This window comes from Suncus etruscus, chromosome 20 (genome assembly GCF_024139225.1).
Source record: "Suncus etruscus isolate mSunEtr1 chromosome 20, mSunEtr1.pri.cur, whole genome shotgun sequence".
Lineage (NCBI taxonomy): Eukaryota > Metazoa > Chordata > Mammalia > Eulipotyphla > Soricidae > Suncus > Suncus etruscus.
In genome coordinates, this window is record NC_064867.1 from 22,426,504 (window position 1) to 22,432,443 (window position 5,940).

General features: G+C 36.8%; 1 non-coding gene across 1 annotated transcript; it reads left to right on the forward strand.

Moving 5' to 3' along the window:
- The first annotated feature begins 305 nt into the window (after nt 1-305).
- LOC125998470 (small nucleolar RNA SNORA51) lies at nt 306-437 on the forward strand. The gene has a single exon (XR_007492036.1). It is a non-coding gene; the product is annotated as a small nucleolar RNA SNORA51 (small nucleolar RNA).
- The last annotated feature ends 5,503 nt before the right edge of the window (nt 438-5,940 follow it).

The window sequence follows — 5,940 nt, forward strand, 5'->3', positions numbered from 1 at the left end:
CTGGAAGTTCCAGCTCACCTCAGGAAGCTCACCAGAAAAAGTGATGAGTTTAGTTAGAGAAATAACTACATTTTGAACTGTTCTAATAATGAGAATGTATGAGGGAAATGGAAAGCCTATCTAGAGTACAGACGGGGGTCGGGTGGGGAGGAGGGAGATTTGGGACATTGGTGATGGGAATGTTGCACTGGTGATGGGTGGTGTTCTTTACATGACTGAAACCCAAACACAAGCATGTATGTAATCAAGGTGTTTAAATAAAAAAAAGTTTAAGACGTCTTATTTTCACATTTTAAAAAAATGCGGGCCTCCCAATTCTTATCACAGGCTGTGTAAAACACTGACTGTACAGACAGAGGAGATACAGTAAATGCACCCTCATATACACCTCAACCCAGGCCCTTTGCCTGGTTTGTATTTTGAATTGGGGGACAAAAAATGTGGGGTTGGGATAGGTTGGGCCACCCTGAGTAGTGCTTGGGGCTATCTCTGATTCTGAGATCAGTCATGACCCCTGAAAGTACTTTGGGGACCATAATAGGGCCAGGGACCAAACTTCCGTTATATGACTACAAGGCAAGTGTCTTATTTCCTATTGAATTTCTCCAACCTATTTGTGCATTTTAAAGTCTTTTGAGAGTTTTAGCTTTATTTTTTCCACATTTGTGTTAAAACATTTCTTTTTGGAAAGAATAGTGCTTAGTGATGAGAGGACCATTTGTTTTTTACTATCTTTAGGTGGTACAATAAATAGAAAGTAACCTTATTGATGGCATTTTTGAATATATCTTATACTTTTTTGACAGATATTTGGAATACAAATGTTTGAGAATATTTCCTTGTAATCAGAACTTCTCAAAGTGTTGAATTTCAGAACATCCCTATGCATTATTCAGATTTATGAAATGCCCACATTTAGGAAAACAAAGTCAACATGGTTTTCCTCATTCTGCTCACTGAAGGCAACTCAAAGTTCTGAAGATTACACATTAAAACAAAATAATATAATTAAGAGGACACCAAAAGATGACAAAGGAAGTTAGAGTATCTAGGGACAATAGGACCCACGAGATTGACTAATTGTGATCCAGGGTTTCCTTTTTCTAGATCTCAGAGCTAAAGACATATCAGAAACAAGAATTTAGCAACAAGCAAGCAAGCAAGAAAAAGAAGGCAGAAAGAAAGAAAGAAAGAAAGAAAGAAAGAAAGAAAGAAAGAAAGAAAGAAAGAGAGAGAGAGAGAGAGAGAAAGAAAGAAAGAGAGAGAAAGAAAGAAAGAAAGAAAGAGAGAGAGAAAGAAGAAAGAGAGAGAAAGAAAGAGAAAGAAAGAGAAGAAGAAAAAAGAAAGAAAGAAAGAGAGAGAAAGAAAGAAAAGAGAGAGGAAAGAAAGAAAGAGAGAGAGAGAAAAGAAAGAAAGAAAGAGAAGAAAGAAGAAAGGAGAGAGAAAGAAAGAAAGAGAAGAAAGAAAGAAAAGGAAAGAAAGAAAGAAAGAAAGAAAGAAAGAAAGAAAGAAAGAAAGAAAGAAAGAAAGAAAGAAAGAAAGAAAGAAAGAAAAAGGAAGGAAGGAAGAAAGAAAGAAGGAAGGAAGGAAGGCAGGCAGGCAGGCAGGAAGGAAGGAAGGAAGAGAAGAAAGAAAAAAGAAAGGAAAAGAAAAGAAGAAAGAAAGAAGAAAGAATGAAAGAGAAAGATGAAAGAAAGAAGAAAGGAGAGAAATAGCAAGATTTCCCCTGCTATCTCAACCAAGGAACTATTAATAAAATCCTAGTGGACAGACCCTAAAACTCTGCAGCGTGCTATAAAGAAAGTCAACAAACTCTAGTGGGGTAGCTAAATTATTGCCTGATGTAATAAGGAGGTATTTCTACTTCCTTGACCAGAGCAATGGTCATAGAAAGTGAACTAAAATAAAGAACTTGATAGGGGTGGTGGGAATGGCCCTGATTCCTTGTCACTATGTACCTTAAGTACTCCTGTGAAAGATTTGTAATTCACTTTAGTCACAATAAAAACTATTTTTTTAAAAGATAAAATTTTAAAAAGAAATGTTATTGAAAAAGACTCACAAAGGAAGAATCTCACTTTGTTTTATAAAAAGGTGGCTTTATGGCTTAATATTGACAGTCATGCATGTCTACCAGAAAATCAGTCTAAGTATCCAAATCTGTGAGATTGAAGACATTCTGTAAATTGGCATGATTGCCAAGAAATATTCAATGTCTTAGTATATCCCCTTTATTTAATGGTTTTGTGTGTTTACATTTTATAAAAACTACATTTTGAAAGTTATCCAAAAATACTTTCTGAATATAGAATATTTTATTTTGAATTCCCATGAAAGCAGACCATAGGATGTAGACTTAGGAGCCACTACTGCATTTGAGATAAGAGTAAAGTCATTGACAATGAGACAATGGAAGGAAAAAAAAGACTGTTAATAAAGAGGAGCAACCGGAGCTAAACTCCACTAGAGACTCAGAGGAACTGCATATTAAGAAACTCAGATTTGTCCCCCATAAGCATGAGATGACTCTGAGAGTATTTATCTACTTTGATTTCCAATGACATAGATGCCAAGTTGCTTTTGGGCTTGTTAAATCCCCGTCATTGTGCTAGTTACTCTTAATATAACTTTATTGGCAGAATTTCCAGATACAACACGACCACAAATACATGATTGGAGTGAAACAGATAACTAAATATATTTCAGTAATTACTTACTAGGAACATTAATAAACCCCACATGTGGACTAAGGTCGAGGTTCTTATTTTGTTTTGTTTCGAATCACATCTGGCAGCACTCAGGGTTTACTCCTGGCTCTGCACTCAGAAGTTGCTCCTGGCAGGCTCAGGGGACCACATGGGATGCCAGGAATCGAACCACCGTCCATTCTGGGTTGGCCACGTGCAAGGCAAATGCCTTACTGCTGTGTTATCTATTCGGCCCCAAGGTGGAGGTTCTTACACTGTGTTCAAGAGAGGAATGTCCTTAGATTTTATAAAATGCATATTCCTAAATTTTCAAGGGAAACTCCTATTAATGAAATGTGGGAGAGTCATTCAGGCTGAAATTTAAGAGCTATAGATTGGGATGCCTTAGTCCTAGTAATAAGGAAAAAAAATTTTCACTCTTAAAAACTGCATATCAGAGTTTATCAGTTACAGGTTAAGGTCTCACTTAAGCATTTTGTTCCATCAGTTTATTGCTTACTTCACAAGTCAGTACTTTTGAATTAGTGTGGCTAGCATAGCAGAAGCAAATAAACCATAAATTGAAATGCTCTCAGTGAAGAAAATATTATCATAATCTATAGACAATCTCCAGGATAAACTTTAGAAAACCAAAATTATCCCAAATAAAAATTAATATAATTAATAAAGTTAAACATGGCCTTTTATATATGTACACATATTTATATTTATTTTAATTGCTGTATAGAGTCCAGAGAGATGATAGCACAAGTGTCATTGTGTTTGCCTTGCAAGTGGCCAAACCTAGTTGGGTCGCTGGCTCACATGGTCCCCACATACCACCAGTAGTGATCCCTGAATATGGAGCCATTAGTAAGTCCTGAAGATCACTGGTTGCAACAGTATTTTAATTCTTTTTTTAATTAATATCTTTATTTAAACACCTTGATTAAAAATATGATTGTAGTTGGGTTTTGGTCATGTAAAGAACACCCCCCCCCCTTAACTAGTAAATATTCCCATCACCAATGTCCCAAATCTCCCTCTTTAATTCTTGGGGACCAGTCAATACAATCCACCATGCTAGCAATTTAGATAAGAAGCACACTTTATCATATTGGGATAGCAGAAGACAGGTACCTCTACTATAGAAATCATTTAATTGTAATGTGAAAGAGCCTCTGAAATTGGACTTCAGGCAATCTGATTGGTAGTTTCATTAACAATCAGATTGGTGGATTTTTATGCTCATCAAGCACAATCAGGCAAGAGGGGTAGAGATGCAAGTCAAGAATGCTGGAAATTGCATCCTAGAAGAGAAAGAAATTGTCAGAGAGAAGCAGCTTCTCAAAGATACTGGAAGGGAACTGCTGGGGCCCTGTTTTCTAAAGAGGTTGTCATTGACCTCTTGATGGTGTAAGGAGCTGTTAAATTGAAGACAGTGACTGAAGTGCTAATACTAGCTGCTCTAGCTGTTTACACTGTAACAATATGAATGCAGAAAAAATTAGAAAATCCGTCTATTAAAAAAAATTAGCTTAGAAGGCACCTTCAGGGGCAGGAGAAATAGTGAAGCAGACAAGGCACTTGCCTTGTGCACTGCAGACACAGTTTTGATAACTATTGCTAGGAGTGATCCCCGAGCACAGAGCCAGGAGTAAGCTCTGAGCACTGAGAAGCACTACCCCAAAACAAACAGAAATGTAACTTCATCAACATGAAGGCATTTATGTATAGACAACCCAATTTACAACTGATATATATATATATATATATATATATATATATATATATATTTTGGTTTTTCGGGCCACACCCGTTTGATGCTCAGGGGTTACTCCTGGCTAAGCACTCAGAAATTGCCCCTGGCTTGGGGGGACCATATGGGACGTCGGGGGATCTAACTGTGGTCCTTCCTTAGCTAGCGCTTGCAAGGCAGACACCTTACTTCTAGCGCCACCTTGCTGGCCTTTACAACTGATATCTTAATGCTTAAATTAAAATCATTTATTTAAAAGTGTATGTGGTTATTGTTGGTTATAGAAAACCAAGAGAAGCAACTTGACTTTCTCTGGTTTAGATTTTTACTTCTTTTCTATTTTCTTCCTTCCTTCTTTACTTCCTTTACTTGCTTCCTTCTCTCCTTTTCTCCTTCCTTCTTTCCTTTCTTCCTTCCTTTTTCCTCCAATATCTTCCCTCCTTTTTATTTCATTTTCCTTTTATATTTTTCAACTCAAAAACCTCTAAAACCCCAGGTGGTTCCACTAATCTGGAGATTATAAGGAAATCAATATACCCAGGTCAGCATCCTGAGTCTGGAAAAGGGTTAAAAGCATGCTGGAACTATTTGGAGTCAGGTGTGAAGAAAACATATGCAAATTAATTGGGTGAAGCATAAATCATATGTGTACTTGCATTTCTCAAGTGAATTTGAGCTAAGATAAAAAAATTAGTGAACAGACTTCTGCAGGGACACTAAAGGCAGAAGACAAGGCTGCCTATGTTGAGTCTGCTCAGGAAAAACTATTTCGCAGGCAAAAATATTTCCTCTCTATGCAACTGTTACTGGAACAATTCTAAAAGAAAAGAAAAATGAGGGTCAGCATTAACTCTTGACTTTAAATTTAAAATCATTAAATGAAAGAAAATTAAAATTTTACTTTTGGGCTGCTATGACCACGTGTTTGCTTTCTTGGGTTTTTTTTTTGGGGGGGGTTCTCACCTGGCAGTGCTCGGGGGTTACTCCTGGCCCTATGCTCAGAAATCGCTCCTGGCAGGCTTGGAGGACCATACGAGATGCTGGGATTCGAACCATTGTCCTTCTGCATGCAAGGCAAATGTCCTACCTCCATGCTATCTCTCTGGCCCCACATGTTTGATTTCTTAGCCCCTTGTTTATGGTTCTTTGTTCAATCTTAATGTTATAGAACTTAATTTCTCTTAACATGAATTTTAGTTGAATTAATGAGTAATTTTTCTTTCACAGATAAACTCTTCTGCTTGATTTACTGGGACAGCAGTCATCTTTTATTTTCTCAACCAGGACTTTTCTGATATTCAACCCAACCCATTAAACTGAAGAAACTTCAAATAAATGTCATGGCATTGTTAAAAAGTTAAAATATATAGCCATTTTATATTTATCAATAAATTATTTGAAGGAAGGCTAACTCAGCTCAGAAACCAGCCTCTCAAAAGTACAAGAACAAAGAGGTACAAAGAGAAAGCTTTAAGAACACATTCATGTGAGAAA